The sequence below is a fragment of the Crocodylus porosus genome, unplaced genomic scaffold, assembly GCF_001723895.1.
Source record: "Crocodylus porosus isolate Cpor-Errol unplaced genomic scaffold, CroPor_comp1, whole genome shotgun sequence".
Classification (NCBI taxonomy): Eukaryota; Metazoa; Chordata; order Crocodylia; family Crocodylidae; genus Crocodylus; species Crocodylus porosus.
The window spans coordinates 38,279,673-38,297,490 of record NW_017728950.1 but is presented as its reverse complement, the minus strand read 5'-3'; the positions used below and the strand labels follow the sequence as shown (position 1 = coordinate 38,297,490).

Here is a 17,818-nt window from a genome sequence, read left to right as displayed (position 1 = left end):
GAAGCCGGGGCCGCCGCGGCTTCCCCAGCCCCGCTGCCGGGAGCTGCTGCTGCTGCTGCGGCTGCCGGAGCCGCCTCCCTGCCTCCGCTCCCGCCGGAGCCCGGCTTCGCTTCTGGAGGCGAGCCCAGCCCAGCCCAGTCCAGCCCGCTCTGCGCTGCCCGGGACCCGGCGCCGGACCCTCTGCCCCGCGCGGGGTCCCCCCCGCCCTGCCCCGCAGGAGGGGAGCTGTGGATTTGCCAGGGGGACCCCCCCCAGCCCCCTTCCTCCCGCCTGGTTTTGTCTTTCTTCACGGACGTTACGGATCCTTGAGGCCGCCTCAAGGTAAGAGATGGGGGAGTAGAAGCAAGGTGCATGGGGGGTGGGGGGGGGGTAACTTTTGAGGCAGTGGGAGCCCTCACCCTTCCCCACTTGCAAGAGAGAGGGGGAGCCCCTGCCTCCCTTATGGAGAGGTTGGGGGGAGATGCACTTTTGGTGCCTCATGGCGTGCGTGTGGCACACACCACACACCCCACTGCCACCCCACACACGCATATAGACATACACCCCTCCCACACACACGCAGAGCCAAAGACCCACATACATAGACACACAGACCTGCACTTGGACCCATACATGGTTATGTAGACTGATAGACACACGCACACCCACCCCACAGGGTTACAGGCTCCCCACGTCCTTGGGCTCAGCTCTCCCTGAGCTTCCCCTCTGTGCCCTGGCCAGCAGAGCCTCTGGAGGGAGCCCCCTGTTCTGCCTTTGGGCAGGTGCACCTGGTGCTAAGGCTTCCTTGCCAGGATTCTTGCCAGCAGCCATCCCCCTCATACCCTCCTTCCTGCCTCCCCAAGTCCCCCCTTGAAAACTTTTCCTAATTAAAAGACTGTCCCATAGGCGGGCTGGTCCTGCCCTGAAAAAGAAAGGTGGGGCTGGGCACTCTGGCAGCCAGGAGGCAGGGACTGAAGGGAGGTGGATGGTTCCTCTGGGCCTGATGCAACAGCCCTTGCTGTGAATCAGCTCCCCTTGGGGGGGCCATCCTGGACACTGCAGGGCAATCCTGATTGAATGGGAGCCATCCCCCACTTCTAGGGTGGGGGCAAGAATTGAACTGGCACAAATTGCAGATTTTGTTGCAGGGGGAGCAGGATCAGCCCCATGCTTGGGTTTGGAAATATTTTTTGGGGGGAGGGGGATCCTTTGTAACTGGCATAAAGGTGATGAAATGCTTGTGCCCAGGGTGATGCCCAAATGTGCTTGTCAGTGTGTGCATGTTAATTGCCTGGTGATGCCTGTGGTTCTTTTACCCCAGAGGATGTAGTATCTGCATGTGCCATGTTTTGAGAGGGACCTTGACAAATACAAGTGTGACTGGTAGGGAAGAGGATGCAAGCAGGGGGGCAAAATTGCCACCTAAGGGGCTATATGCGTTAGGCTTGCTGAGGTGAAAGTTTATACGTCAGCACTTGAGAAATATTGCCACACGTTTGCTGGAATATTAATACTCGTCAAATGATCTTAGATATTTCTTGCTGTCGCTTTCTATGTGAAGGCAGAAAAGAATTGCAATGCACGTAATATATTAGTGTGTCATGCTTGTGGTGGGCTTCTAAAATGTTGCTGTTACAAAAAGATCACTTTCACCTTGCCATTTTTATTACAAAAGGCCAAAGCGCAAATATTTCTGAAAGACATCAAATTGAAATTTGGGTTAACTGCCATCAAAGCAAGGTGGCTTGGTATTTGTCTGTGCCTTTGACATAAGAATGAACCATGCACAGTTTTTATTCTACTTGAAACTACAGAGCTGTGCTATAAATGTGAACGTTGGCTAATGTAGTTCTCAAGCCTCATAATGCTTATGTAAATGTGCAATGAAGATGGAAAGCAATGTAAGAGATGCCAAGCGTAGTCTCATTTGAGATCGGGCATATATACATAGACATGTTGTGCAGGGACTGAAAAAGAAAACAACATAAAAAGAGTTAGGCAGGTGAGGTGGAGCAGAAGAAATTAGATATTTTGCTGAGCTGCCATACACCAACACAAATAATGTAAATTAAAGGAATATCTAAACTTACAGCTCTTCGAATCACAACACTAATGCTCCATGAGAGACAACACCCATTCCCAGAAGAGCAGCCCTGTATATCAGAGGCTGCTGTGTAGTCTGTTCTGCTGGATAGCTCCATGTGGCTGCATAAGCTGGGTATTTCCTGACTCTTTATTGTGTTAATTAAAAATAGTAATCTGTTTTCAAATGATTTTTTTTTAAACATCTCAACTTCTTGTTTAAGGGCTATACGTTTTCAGATTGGCTGAACTGCAGTATAGCAATGAACCCTTCATGTATATGAGAGAGAATGAATGCTCTATTTAATTTATCTCAGATCACTGGTCACAAATTGGGAATAAAAGCTACAAAGAAATAGAAAAAATACAGTGGGATGTGTGTGGCATAGCTACATGTGAGCCATGTGTTTTGATATAACGGTAGATATTGTGGTACACTTATTTGTTCTAGAATCTAGACATTCTATAAAAGGGCTCTAGGTGGAAATGTTTTCCTGTGTAGTAGAAATAGGAGGGGAAGTATAAGAGAAGCTTGTCAGTGCCAGATAGCTATCTATGAGCTTTCTGCTAGCAGTGTCTTAACATGTAGCTATGAATAAGTAATACTGCACATATTTGATGTGTTACAGGTACAGTTTAAGAGTAGATTGAGCTGATCTTTATAGTTTGAAGCTATATCAGTCTTTTAAGTCACAAGGGTAGAATTTAGGGAAGCCTGTCTGTGACTTTGTGATACGTTTTAGAAATGTAGCTCTTGTGTTGGCCAGTGATTTTTCCTTTGCTTGTGTTAAAACAACTAGACTAATCTAACTATGGGGTGTAGTTAAAATATGGAATATTGCAAGTAACTGGTCATTTGTGCTATTAGGGTATTTGTACTCTGTGTTGGGTGGTAGTATTTTATTCCTTCAGGCTACCTGAAGAACTGATTCAAAGCCCAGTGAAGTCAGTGGAAAAACTCCATGTTACTGCATTAAGGATGGTATCAGGCCATATGCTGTGTGATTAGCTGGTCCTCAGTGAGCAGCTTCAGTATCTTGTAATTCTGTTGCCAATAGTTACAAATCCAGATTTGGATCAATGAAGTGGGTCTGTTTAAGTGAAATTAAACAAATTCTTAATGCTATTTTGATAATATTGCCATCCTCACAAATGACCTGTTAAATTGGAATAATAATAATAATCTAGATTTTTAATACATCCTATTAAATACTGTGTATTTCTCAAGACGCTGTCCATTTTAGATAGTATACACACATTCAGAACATTTATATGAAAAATAAAATTGGGGTTTTTTTTAACTTGGAGTTAGTTATTTATAGGAATTAGCTTTTAAATGTAGCTATAATTATGAAACTTCACAAATTGTTGTATACTTCTAATTATGATGATGACTATTTTAACCATTTGTTTTCCAATACATTTTTCAATTCAGATAATTTGACCCAATATTTGGGGTTTCATTTGTTTTTCTCATTAACAAGAAAGAAGACTTTCTCTTTTACAGAAAGATAAATTACTGTATTAAAAATCTATTGAAATAAATATGAGATGAAGTCCATAACAAGTGGAACTAAAATATTTAAAATGCTGTAGACACTGGTTCTCAAGATAGATGTTTCATGCAGCATATAAATCACGTGATAATTTTAGTAGTGGCACTTTTGTCTTTCTGGATGTTAAAGTACTTTTTAAGGAGTTATGCTTTGCAGTATTCAAATAAAAACTAAATTAGGTTGCATAAAATTTCATGTACATAGTGATCCCCATGGATACTTAAATTTTTCAGCTCTTCAATCAAAAGAGAAAAGAGACTTAGAAGATAAAACTGACATCAGTGTTGCACAATGACATGTCAGTGACCTAATTTCTATTGGTAGAATAGACATATTGCGTGGTATATTTTCTTTCTTTTTTAGGGACAAGCATCTGAAGTAATAATTCACTTGACTATTTACAATCAAATGGATCAGAGTTGTATGTTTGATGAGAGGGCTAATCTTTAATCCCCTTTGAAACTTGAAATAGACATTTGTATCTGTATGTTGCGGGAGGTTTCATTTACATATTGATGTGCTGTGGCCTATTTCATTGTGATGATTCTTATAAAAATTATATTAAGGGAAGGCCATAATTTGATGAATATGCCTTAGTCTGGGAAGGGATTTGCTGACTGATTAAAAATATAAGATAAACATGCAAATTATATATATGAAGATTTTTTTTTTAATTAAACATATTCAGGTATTTTAAGTTTGTTCCGATTTTTTTAATCAACATCCTGTGTTCTAAATACTTGTTAGCTAATATACAGGAAGAATGCATGTTGTTTTAGCTTGCAAGGTTAAGTCAAATGCCATTTTATTCCCAAGACCATAAATGACATTGTCAAAGTAGAACGAAATTATGTTTTCTTTAGCAATTTGAATAAGCCTGAAAGTGATGGGCATCCAATTTGTACATACAGCTTATTTATCACAAGGTTTCTGGGAAAGAAAGAAAGAAAGAAAGTTGTTTTTCAGTTATAAAAATAACTGAACATAACTCATTAGCTCTCAAACTCAAGACCAAATTTACGCTGCAACAGAGATGCATGTAAAATACTAGCACAACTTTGTCCTCAGTAGTAACCTTATAATACATTTGAAAAGTTTATATTTGACTAGACAAAAGGAGTCTCTGTCTTTATAAAGTCTTATTCTATTACTTCGTTACTGTGATTAACTGTGGAATGTCTGTGTTACAGTCTGCACAAAAAGAAATAATTAGCATAAAATCTGTATTGCTGTCTCTGCATCAGGATAAACAACCGTTCCTTGTGATAAATGTGTTAAATGCTTTATTTAAAATGTATATGTTCCATTTTTCAGGTTTTTAAAATGATTTTTTTTCCTTCAGTAGAAGATACCTGCTTTTTAAAGCAATGTTTAAAACATTAGTGTGGAATCATAAGTTTCCTATAAAACCTTGTCTAAATTTCTCATCGTCACTTGTGGCACTTAGATAATTGAGCAAAAATTGTATGCTTATTGTTGCGGTAGTAGATTTTAAGTAAAAGTAACAGCTGGTGTCCAACAAATGGCTCAGTTTTGATTGTAGAAACATAACACAAAAACAAACAAACAAAAAAACACACCACAATTTCAAGAACCTCAAGCTTTAACTCTGAAATCCTTGGACCAGGTGATGAGTGAAGGCGCAACCGAGCATCAGTGAGGTCAACGCAAAGGTTCCTGCTCAGTTCAGGAGGTGATAGACTAGGTCTCAAATCTCTGCTCTTCGGAAAAATGTTAATTCACTTCACTTATCCCTATTGTTTCACTTCTCTGCCATAACTGAACACCTTCAGTAAGGATTTACACTGTTTATAGGAACCTATCCGAATGTGCTATATCCATAGCTGGCCCTTACTGTTTTAGCAATGTAGCAACTGACCGTTATTGATATCTTTTACACCTTCTGTTTTTCCAAATTCTAATTATTCTTCTATCTTGTCACGTCTTTCCATTTTCAATTTCTCCTACTGCTGAGGAAATGGCATGGTCTTAAACAAATGACACAATGCTGTGCAATGGTAACCTCCTGAGGAAATGGCATGGTCTTAAACAAATGACACAATGCTGTGCAATGGTAACCTCATGCTAACTGCGAATGAGCTAGTTTACTAAAAATGGTGTACAGGGTGCAAGATACCACAGGGCTGTGTTAGTGCAGCCAGAGGTTAGTGCTACTTGTTCCTGAGCTGGTATGTGTAATGCTACCTTGGGTATCACTTTTTGACTCTGCCTTGCTTTGTGCTTGCGTCAAAGTTGTGGTTTGGTGAAGTTTTAATGGACTATCAATATGTGGAGTCAACACCTTGAGGAATTGACTTTTGTCTCGTTTGAAAGGTAAATGTAAGTCAGGGAAAGCTTAGCACTACTACATGGTTACAGTTTTCTGGAGTTTTAGAAACTGCATATAGAAAGACTCATGCTCAAAGTAGATCTTTGTGTGCCTGGTGACTGAGATCCACACAGATAAAACATCCAAAAGAAAGACAGTTACCGTGAGAGAGGTAACTACTGCCAGTGTCAGCACAGACGGGAGGGCCAGTGGGAGAAGTGGGGGAGCATAGAATGTGCCAAGGAAGTGAGAAGTCATGCATTATTAGAGGAATTCACTAGATTTTCATTCTTCGGCAATGTGTTCTGTGAGTTGGAAGCTACCACACTAAGAACTCGCTGTATTGTTATAAAAATGACAACCAGTTCCCTTGCCACATATATGAATATCGCTTAACTGGATCAGCTTCCTTCAACTCTCCCTGGACTCCCTAATCTCAGCTCTTGTTGATTTATCCCACCCTTCCTTTCCCATAGTCACAGTCGAGAGATGTACAGTGAAACTGTGCTTGAGGCCACGTTCTGTATCTTGTGTGAGGAGGAGGGGAACCCATTCTATACCACATTCTTTTCAAAGACACCTAGGTTGCCTCTCCTGCTCTAGAACAGTTCAAAAGTGATAGTGAAACAAAGTAGTCCCTCTTCCTTCAACCCCTCTCTCTGAGGACCCCCCTGCTCCATCTTTCCTAATCTCTCTTTGTTTGGAATATGATAAAACACTCATTGTCCCCACTAGATCTGCTGTCACTAATCAGGCTTTGCGCAGTTGTTTGGCTTAACCTGGAATCAGGTGGGACTCAGTGACCTGTCCTACTCCTTCATATCACTTGATATATCAAGTTACATTGTGATAGGCAGATGTTCAAACAGGACAAAACATATCTAACTGCTATGTCTCTCTGTGAACTACAGAAGCATATGAATTTAGGAAGCATAACTGTACAGGAGAGTGGGGGCTTGGAAAACCTGCACGTTAAACCTGCATGGCCAGAGGGGATAACTTGTCTATCTGAGAAGTGACATATCTTTATTTGAAAATAAAGGGCTTGACATACATCAGTGTAGCTTCACCAAAGCGGAGCTACAATGATTTGCTGCACCAGTCTAGAATGAACAGAATGTAGCCTAATTTTTTGGTGGTGTCTTTGTACCCTTCATAGTGATAGTATTGATAAAGGTTTTTCAGTGGGATTGCTTAGCTTCTGCATTCTGATATTTCCTTTTATGACCAACAGGATGGGCAATACATGGACACATTTGCAACCTTGTAATTCCAGTGAATCTATGCCCTGTTTATAATAATAGCAGTTCATCCCATTAGTAGATTAGGGGAAATGTACATCTCTAACGTCTTAGTTATTGGCATAATTATGCATTTAGAGGATGAGATTGCTTCTTCATCCTATAGTAAAATCATATAGCAAAACTAGCAAAAGAAACCTTGTGGAAACAACTAATATTTTTGAAAGGGAATAGTAATATTCAGACTTTTTAAAAAACATAGCATTATGAAAATATCTCAGCATTAGACCAGGACATGTGGCTTTTAATTATTTTACAGTCCTTCAAAAATTGAATGACCAACCATATATTGCAGAAAGTCTTTAAAATATATTTATAGTCACTTTTTTTTCTGAAATAAGTGCTGTCATTTTTTAGATTTCCTGATGATTATTATTGAAATTGCTAAGACAGTTATTCTTACAAAGTGATAGTTTACCATAAAGGTAATGTGCCAGGTTGTGAGACAAGAAACAAGCTTTATTAAGGTACAGAATTTGCCTTACAATGTCCAAGAATTTCTACATTTTGGAGCAAATCCTAGTCTATTAAAGTGTAAAACTTGTTTCCAATAGAGTTATCTCTAATTTATATTGGTGTATCTAAAACCAGAACTGCTATAATAAATGAAAATGGAAGCTTTGGAAAGACATTAAAAATCATTGTTTAAGCTTAAACCAATCTCCAGTATAAAGGTCAGGATGAGATCCACTTGGAGATCAGATTAGCCAAAATCTACTATCATGAAGTTCTTGTGCATTCTTCTGAAACATCTGATGCTGGCCATTGTCAGAAATGGGACACTGGAATAAAGAGAGATTGCATCTGAGCCAGTACAGAAACTGCTGTGAACAGGAATTTGGGCCCATCTCATTATTCGTTTAAAGTCTTATAACTAACTCATGCTAGTTGTAAATACATTTTAGGGATTATAGAATTAACAGCAGAGAAGAACAATGGAATTGTCCTCGTTTCAAACTGAGCAAAGAAATTCATTCCTCTTCTAGACCAGTTATCATTTTTCTTTCTAATTTCTTTATTCTCTTTCCGCTTAAATTAATTCATGTCAAACTCTGGAGCATCTAAACAACATCTTAACAGAGTTTGAATTGTGGTTAGGTAGAAAAGAATACAGTTAGCTTTTCTTCTAATGCATGCCAACAAGAGTAAGTGAAAGCCAGTGGCAGAAGATGAACAATGGTAGTAAATTGAAAGTGGGAGCACCCATTTTGTACCACTTATTCAGTAGCATAGGGAATGTAAAGTACCTCATGAAATACACATGCCTCATGTGTCCAGTGTCTTTGCATGTGTGCACAGGTGGCAATGCCTTGAGATTCTTAAAATCCAGGTTAAGAACTTCTGGGTAAACAAGACAGAGAATAGGACATGTGGAAAATAGCTGCCTTTAGGAAGCCAGTGTGATGCTGCAAGGAGTTTAATAGGGGAGGAGGGGAGAGGAAACAGGTTTACCTGAGGAACTGATCCTTCAACACATGATCTGCAAACAGATGTTGCCCTTGTCACACCAGAACAATTTTTATGGCAGCACAGAAGGCAAGGGGAGAGACTTCCTTGCTCTTTGTCTTCTTCCAAATGCTCAAAAATGTGAGCACAACAATTCCTACTAATAGTTTGTGTCACTTAATTGTGGAGGAGATCTGTTCAGTTATGGTGAAATCCCTGCAGCCTAAAGCTTCTCATGGTCTCCAGCTATTTCAGGCAGGCAGTTCTGGGGCACACATTTCAGGCTGCAGAACAAGGAAACCCCATGTGGTTACTTGCTCCACACTTTCTGACTCATGCCCCAGCAGTTCCCCAACAGGGATGTGTCCTGCTACAGCTGATCCTGTGACAAAAATGATGTTTATTTGTAGCCATGTAGAAAACGAGTCCTGAGTAAGCTATTTTGACAGAATGAGAACTAGTTGGGTGGTCTATTAAAAAAGCTGTGGTGGTAGGAACTTTATTATAAGCAGTGCAGATAGTTAATTGTGCAGCGCTTTTTCTAAGGGAAAGATAGACTTGCCTAAAAGGGCAAGGTATCTAATCTCTTGGGACATAGAGAAAGTATGTAAACTTTTCTACTTGTTTCTACTAACAAGATAAGAAACTGGGAACATTCAGAAAAGTAAATGTAAATCTTTAGAAATAAGGTTTAATTGAGTTCTTTGTTAACAGTTTTTCTGAAATGCTTCTGGTTCTATACACAGCCATCCAGACTGGGGCAATTAAACATCTTTGTTCCGCCAGCAAAAAAGTGACATTGAGAAATGCCCTGATTTTATGACTACCTGAAACCTGAGATCTTACTCCTGCCTTTGTCTAAGGTAATTTGCATCATCAGAGCTTCACAGGAGAGCTGAGACTCCTTACCAGCTAAGAAGTGCTGCCCAGTAGGTTTTTCCATCTATTGACCCCTCTGTGAAATCCTTTGAAATATGAACTTTCATGTCTACCCAGGAGAACTTTTACAGTCTTTTCTCTGATGCATGATGAAGGGTGTTTTGTCCTCAAATGCTTGCAGTTAAATAATTTTTTTTTGCAAAAATCTTGTTGGTCTAATAAAAGGTATCACCTCTGTCCATGAGCCTTGATTGCTTCTTCCTCTAGACCAATACGGCAAGAACCTGGATACTTGATTTTCTTGGGCAGAAGTGATAGTGTTCACTGTTTAATACAAATAATTGGTTTGTAGAAAATGAAAACCAATTAATCCCCCCCAAAACTTAATACTCAGAGGAGAGGGCCAGTAGTAAAGTAATGAGGATTGTTCAAATCAGGCACATAAATGTACTAGAGAAAGCTAAAGGACAAGTAATGAGTAGTAAAAGTTTAAAATAATTTTGCTGTTTAGCTCATCTAACTATGGAGGTGTGGCTATGAGCAGGTAAGGTTGTAAGATAGTATCTGTTCTTGTGTCAGATTTAGACCTTCCTTTCATCAGCCTATATCCCACACGTATACACATGAGCCATACATGTATTTTGTGTTATGAATGTTGTTTGATCATTTGCAACTTTGGTAGGAGAAAATATGAAGAAAACTGTTCAAATAGGTAAGGAGAAATAAAACTGATTCAGGGCAATGAAAGTAGTCGGACCTCAGAGAGTCAGTGGGCCTGCCTTTACATACAGGGGGCCTTTGTGTCAACCAATTGGGTCTGCTTAACAGCAAGGCTACAGAAGAGGTAAAGCAGGTTTCAGGGAAGCTAAAAAACATCCTTGTTGCATTTTCTTTATGCAGGATGATGTGGAAATAATTACCTTAGAGTTCCTTTATGCAGGTAGTGAAGAGGTAAATATATCAAAATAAAGTAGTGTTGAAATAACTAGAGAAATTAAATCACAATAAATTATAAGGGCCAAATGGCTTACTTCCAATGACTGTGAAGGAAATGAAGAACAAAGGAGCTGGGTTACTAATACAAAATCCTGTAATTTGTCATTAAAAGTGATGGCTATGCTGGAGGGTGGCCATCTGTTAGAAAGGTGTTAAGGGTGATGCCAAGTAATATTGATGGGTGAGTTCTTTTTCAGCACCAGGCAAATAATTGAGAAAAATCATTAAAAGACAAAGTTTATAAAACAGCTGGATGAGCATATGATAGGAACACCTTGACAAATATGATAGGAGAAAACCTTCAGAGTTTCTGTATGAAATAAATCATGACACTAACCTTTTTGGTTGCCTTTGAAAAAGATCACAGAAAGTATCGACAATGCCAAACCAGCGAACGTAAACTTTTAAATAGCTGTTGTTACAGATCCTACCTCTGCCTTTACCACCAATTCAACAAAGCACTTAAACATAAGCTAAACATTAAAAAGAATGAATAACTTACTGAAGTTTTTGTGAACTGGAGGCAGGAGTGAAAACAACTTAAACTAGTGTAACAGTATAAACTCATACTTAAATACTTCATAGAACTTGGGTTGTATTATTTCACAAAATGATAAAGCAACTTAGTAAGCATCAGGGTGAGGAAGGAGGCTGCAAGGACTAATAGATGTTTAAGGCCTAAGAAATGGAGTAGAAAAATCTATTATTCAATATATTTATCTTGAGAAGGTGGTAAAAATAATTTGTAGAATTTTCCACTAAAAGGAAAGTTACGTTTATTTAAACTTACAGAAAATTAGGACTTGGTAACTGACCAGTGTGATGGTAGGTGATGTTCAAGTGCCCAGTAGAAAAAACAGTTAAAGTGATGGACTTTAGGTACTCTCAGGAAAATGAATCTGATCCCATAATAGGCAGTTCAATTAAAATATTTGTTCTATGCATTTTGGTGTTCTTCCCAATGTTAGTTCTTTTTAAAGGAGAGAGAAACATATTACAGGTTAATAATGTTACAGCATATAGCTTTTTGCAATAAATTTTAAGAGTCTTCTCTCCTAGTAATTTTGAATTTCTTCTCTACTGTGTTTTGGAGATGGAATCTTGGGGCATGGGCACACACAAAATGTGGTTTAAAGTTGAAGTGGACAGACATACAAGCCTGTTTAAATAAATTTAAGTCTGCCTAGAGTGGTTTAAAAGAATACTTGGAAAATCAAGTACTATTTTTAATTAATTCACTATAAACTGATCATTGTGGAGACCAGGCATTCTGAGACACAAATTGAGTCAGTCCTCCAGGCATCTCACACTGCATTGGTGGTCTTTCAGATCTTCACAGTTCTGGATTCCAAGGTTGGTCTGCCAGCAACCTTCTTTTCTTCATCGTGGCTCATGGCTGGAATGCTAGTTCTTGTGAGCAATGAACTTGTCTTCTGCTTTGGTTTAAAACTGTGGGAGCTATTAAAAAAAGACATTGCACTGTATTTGGTTGCAAGAAATATCTTAATGTGGCAGGCATTATTGAAAATAATACTAGAAATGGAAAACCATTCAGCAACACATTTCAGTCCTACATTAGGGATGTTTAAGTGATGTGATGATTTCTCTCCTTGAATAGGTTATTCAATGTTGGTCGTCTTTCACAACAGGAAAATACAACCAAATATAATTGAAGGAAATATTTTAGCAGATTAAAAGATTAGAATTAAAGTAACAATATCTAAAATTACTCTAGCTCAAGAAAAACGTCACAACTATTATGTCTCATGGTTAAAATCCCACAAGAAATCTTTCCATTACCTCATATTACACAATTGGTTAGGTATGTTATGGGAACTTTACCTGTTTCCCTGAAGCATGTCACGTTGGTCAAAAAGGATGCTACCTGACAAAGTTCGCAAATCTATTCCAGTAAAGACATTGTTAGATCCCTATATAAATTAGGACACTGCTGACAATTTTGACTTGTGTTTGCTCAGGCTTCTGTAGGATTGTTTTTGGAATTATGCCTAACTATAGTTAAAACCTTATTTTGTATTGTGAAGAGAGGGAATATGGGAGCAAACAGCAGAGAACCAGTGAACATTCCAGGAAATAGGGGAGTTCTCTGGTTACATAACTGCTGCAATCGTCATACTCAACAAGTAGTCATCAAAGTCCCAGTATCTAGTTGGGAGGAGGTATCAAGTGGCATTTGCCAAGGGTCTGTCCTGGGTCCTGCATTGTTTAATGTCTTCATTAATTATTTGAGTGATGGGATTGAGTGACCACTTAGCAAATTTGAGGATGACACCAAGTTGGATGGAGTTGCAGATACTCTGGACAGTAGGGCTAGGATAAAAAATGACCTGGTTAGACTGGAAAAATGGTCTGCAATCAATCAAATAAAATCCATGAAGTACAAGTACAAAGTCTTGCACTTCGGACAGATACATTGCATGCACAAATACAGACTGAAGAATGACTGGCTAGGCTGCTGTACTGTAGGGAAGGACCTGGGGGTGACAGTAGATCATAAGCTGAATACAAATCAGTGTGCTCTTGTTACAAAAAAAAAAGCCAACAACATACTGGGTTGCATAAACAGGAGTGTTACTTGCAAACTAAAGGAAGTGATTCTTCTGCTCTGTTCAGCATTTGGGAGCCCTCACCTGGAGTATAGTGTCTGGTTTCAGGCCCCACAGTTCAAGAATTATATGGTCAGTTTGGTAAAAGCTTTGGAGGCAAGGCTTACAAGGAAAGGCTGAAAGAACTAGGGTATTTAGTTTGGAGAAGAAAAGACTGAGATGAGGTTTGACAACAGTCTTCAAATGCCTGTAGGGGACAAGACTAGGAGCAATGGTTTCAGCCTGCAGCAAGGGGAATTTAGTTTGGAGGTTAGGAGAACTTTCTGGCTATGAGGGTTGTCAAGCATTGGAACAAGACTACCTAGAGAAATTGTGGAATCTCCATCCCTGGAAATTTTCAGTAAACAGGTTAGAGAGGCACTTAGCTGTGTTGGTTTAGTCAGGGGTGATCCTGCCTTGACCAGGGGCCTGGACTAGATGACCTTGTGAGGTCCCAACCCTACTTTCCTATAATTATATAGTTAGTCATAGCCAGCTTTCATTAGACAGTCTCCGTCCCAGTCCCTGTAAATTTAAATGGGAAAATAGGTCAGACTAGCTCCAAAAAAACAACCTTTGAAATTTAAATGTGTGTCTAGCATTTTTTGCCTCATTTTAGCTCGTAAATAACTTATTGTTAGCACCCTTTCTGTATAATTTGTGCATGTGAATTAATTATTCTGTGTTACTTTGGCCGGGGCAGGCGTATTGTTTCATATAATAATATGTCAGTGGTGACAGCTGTTTCACCTGTAATTCTGGACCCAAAGGAAGGACTTGAAGGAAGCAATCCTGGTCTTTAGTCTGTCTTGTATCAAGCAGTGATGGTCTCTGCAGGTTTAAGTCTTTGACCAGATTTCCATTATATGAGAAATTTTTATTTCTCTCATAATAACTCAGAGAAGAGAGAGAGAAGATATTACATTTTATAGATAACTAAAAGTATTATCTGAATTTTCAAATTATATTAATTTATTTCAGATGAAAAATATCAAAAAGTCTCTTGGAAGTACATATTGTATATCTAATGCTTGTTCCCACACTCCCAAGCCATTGATTACAGAAGCCTGTACTAAATGATTTGTCTGCCAAAAATAGCTAGACTGCTTTACTGCTTTGGTACCCATTTGTAGTATGCTCATAATGAATGGGCATCAAAAAGGAAATTTAACAGGAGTTTGGGAGGGTATATGAAATCATTACTTACAAACAGGAGTAAAGCATAGCTTACCCATTGCTGTTCTTACCTGTGGGCACAGGGCATAACTTTTGTTCGCAGGTGAGGTAGATTTGGGCCACTTGGTTCACTTAATGTTTACATTAATCAGAGGTACAGAAAACTATCTACAGGTGAGTAAAATCTCTTGTATGTCATATAAACCCCAAGCCCCCTAACGAGTGTCCCAAATTTGCATCATGTCCCTCACTACTGGCTTGTATATTCAAGTGTGTAACTTAGCAGAAAATGTGTTTTTTCACATAATACCAGATAGCACCCTATTGACCAAGGAAGCTGATGTATGCTGTGAATTCTCATTATTGTATGGAATGGACTAAAACTGTCCCTGGTAGATACTATTATTGTAATTTTATTTATGTATTATTTTTACAGTACCTGAAGTGCATTCTTAAACCAACACAGCTACAGCCTACACCCCAAAAATGAACTTGACAGTCTGTCAGTGAATAAGGAAGCCAAGTTCTTGCCCTGCAGATCTTGTTCAGCACTTTAATAGATGACAGATAGGGAAGTGACAAAACATGGGCTTGGGCAGTGGTGTACAACATTTGCCTTGTTAGTTCCACATTTTGATTCATTGTGGTTGGTTAGTCAGCCCACCCTCTCAGAGAAAGTGAATATCTCTTGGGCTCCCAGTACATTTGATAGAGAAAACTAGGCAAATTACTGGTGCATGTCTGAACCCTTCCACTTTTAGTTGAATTATGGTCTAGTTTCATTACCTTCAAGCACAGGTGTGTAACACTGGTACTCAAGCTTTTTGGACCAGTCTGCAGGGCAGATCAAGCCCCAGGGTCCAACACTCTCCCCTGTCCCACATATTGGGATTGGGTCCCAGGGGTCTGCCGCTGTCTACTGTTGGTCTTCTACAGTGGGATTAGGCCCTGGGGCCTGGTGTCGCCCTTTCCCCATCCTGCAGTGGGACTGGGTACCTGATCCAGCCTGCAGGGCCTGGAGCCCCCCACTAGTCAGGAAGTAGCCCATGGCCTGGATGACACAGTGCTGTGGGTCAGGTCTCTCCCAAGGTCTGGGAGTTGAGCAGCTCAGACGTAACATTTTTGTAAAGGAAAGGAGCCTTATGGCAGAGCTGATATAGGATACAACATATGCTTATCCTGAGGTTCACTGCATACTTCCTTGCTATTCCCTTCGCTCACAAATGGATCGGGAAGCATCAGGTATCACTTGGTTCTGATCATGTCATAATCCAGACCTTTTTTTTAGGTCAGAGGCATCCTGGAATGAGCTACCTGCCTCTGAGCTGGAGGAAGCCTAAGTGCAATTTACACACAAAGCTATATTGCTGCTGAACCCAGCAGAGCTGTCAAGATAGGTTTTAGCAGGAAGTTGACTAATCAATTGGTACAGTTCAGAGATGTATGTTACCTGCTTATCAAATCAGAGAGTAAAAAGTTCAGTTTATAGTCCCCTTTTGAGCTAAAACCAAAGATGAGACAAAAATTAGACCGTAAGTGTTTTGAGTCAGTGCTCTGCTTCAAATTTCATTAAAGCAACATATTGACGCTCAAGAAATGCTTACCAAGAGATACCTACCTAGAGTCCTGAAACAGGGCTACTGGACACCGTAGAGATAGGTACTTTATAAGTACTTAAACAGTTAGATTTGTACAAACTCCTTTTGTCACTGCAACAGGGAGCCAAAGGCTCCAGTTACTTTAAGGCTAGGTACAGACATTGAAAAAGCCTGAGGTGGAATTCATCCAAGTTGCACAATTTTCTGTACGTGGCATAGGTCAGTAGTGGACAGAACATACATTCACCCTCTGGTGGGGAGGAGGGGGCAAATCTTAGACCAGGTTCTGCCATTTTAAAACCAGTTTTATGTGCTGAACTTCTGTTCTGTTCTGGGTATAAATCAGTTTCCGATCAGTTATACCAGTATCTGGCTTAAGAGAGCGCTTTGGGGTAAGTTGGCTGGGTAGGATTGCAGTGGAGGAACACAGGCTGGGCTTTAAGTAAAAAGGAAATTCCTGTGTGTGGCTAGGGAGCCACATGATTGGAAAGGGTGGTGCTGTGAGGAATACCCAGGGCCTGAGGCAGAGAGGGCAGTCTGACCCTGCATGGTGTAGAGAGAGGAACTCTTGCATGAGGATGGCTGCAGGAAAGGAACCCAGGCTAACCTAGAGAGGTAGATGGAGACAGCTAAGGGAGGAATATTGCTTGTGGCATGGTAGTGACCCCACTGTGGGGGAGAACTTTATGGCAAGTGGTTGGCTTGTATTTCTTTTATACTTAAATTTAAGTTTATGCTTTGTCTTATACTCAAGTTTAATATCAAGGGACTGGGTTATGGCTATGGAGGAGGTGTACAGGGGCATCTGAGAGGCACTTAGCATAGAGCCCTGTAAGGGTCAAGGACTCCGGGGGCTGATCAGCACACAAGCCACCTAGCCAGGAACCCCAGGGCCTAGCCAAGAGACCAGGGCCAGGAGCCAGAGCCTGAGAGGACAAGACCATGGCCAGGGACCCAAAAGCTGAGGTCCAAGGTAGTGGACCTGGGCTGAGGGGACATAGCTAGAGAAAAGGCACCAAAGCCAGGAAGGTGGAAGCCTTGAGCGGAAGATCAAGTTGTGGTAGGCAAGAGATAGGAGGTGAGGGATTCTGGGAAGTGTGGGCAGGCGAGTCTGACCACTAGGGGGATGTCAGACTGGGGAGGACTGCCCAAGCCTGTCACACTGACGAATAGTTCCAGACTAGTTCCTGAGGTGTGTGCTCAGTCACCGCCAGCATGGAGCTGATGCCAGAGCTGTGGAGCCTGGTGTAACTGTTTGCAGCCTGCCAGCTGCTTGCTGCAGCTGCCCAAGGGCTAGGCTAGCTACAAACAGCTGTGCCGGGCTCTGGTGCCCAGTTATCAGCTCTGTTCTGGCAGCAGGGGAAGAGACGGGGGTTGTGCTGCGTCCAGCCCCACCCGCACTGCTCGCTCCGAGTCCCGTGTGCACGCATCAGTACAGAGCTGATGCCTGGGCTCTGGATCCCGGCACAGCCCTGGCTGCAGCTGCCCAGAGCCCAGGAACCTTATTCTTGAGCTTATTTTGTCGGTTCCAAAGCCTCTGGGCTCACAGCTGTGAGGCTGGGGCAGGGGCTTGGTTTCAAGGTTTTGATCTGCTTGGGCACTCCAGAGATCCAGATCCGGCCTCTCCAGAGAACCAGGGAGTGCTTGGAGCTGTATCTGAGGTGATCTGGCCTCTGGACATCGTCTTTGAAAGGAATGAGCTTCCCTCCTCTGGACCTGAGCTCTCAGACGCTGGGCAGAGCCACGTGGCTGCTGCTCAGGGACGATGCTGCTGCCTGGGGCTGTTCTAGTCTCCTACTGGGACTCCAGACCAGTGGCCCCAGCTCTGCCACTGCCATCCTGCATGGCCATAGACAAGTCCCCTGCTCCT

At 41.0% G+C, this 17,818-nt stretch overlaps 1 long non-coding RNA gene across 1 annotated transcript in view; it reads left to right on the top strand.

Moving 5' to 3' along the window:
- The first annotated feature begins 6 nt into the window (after nucleotides 1–6).
- Nucleotides 7–17,818, top strand: part of LOC109323702 — a 230,457-nt gene continuing 212,645 nt past the window's right edge. Inside the window, exon 1 of the long non-coding RNA XR_002104722.1 lies at nucleotides 7–321. This is a non-coding gene — a long non-coding RNA (uncharacterized LOC109323702). The remainder of the gene's footprint in view (nucleotides 322–17,818) is intronic.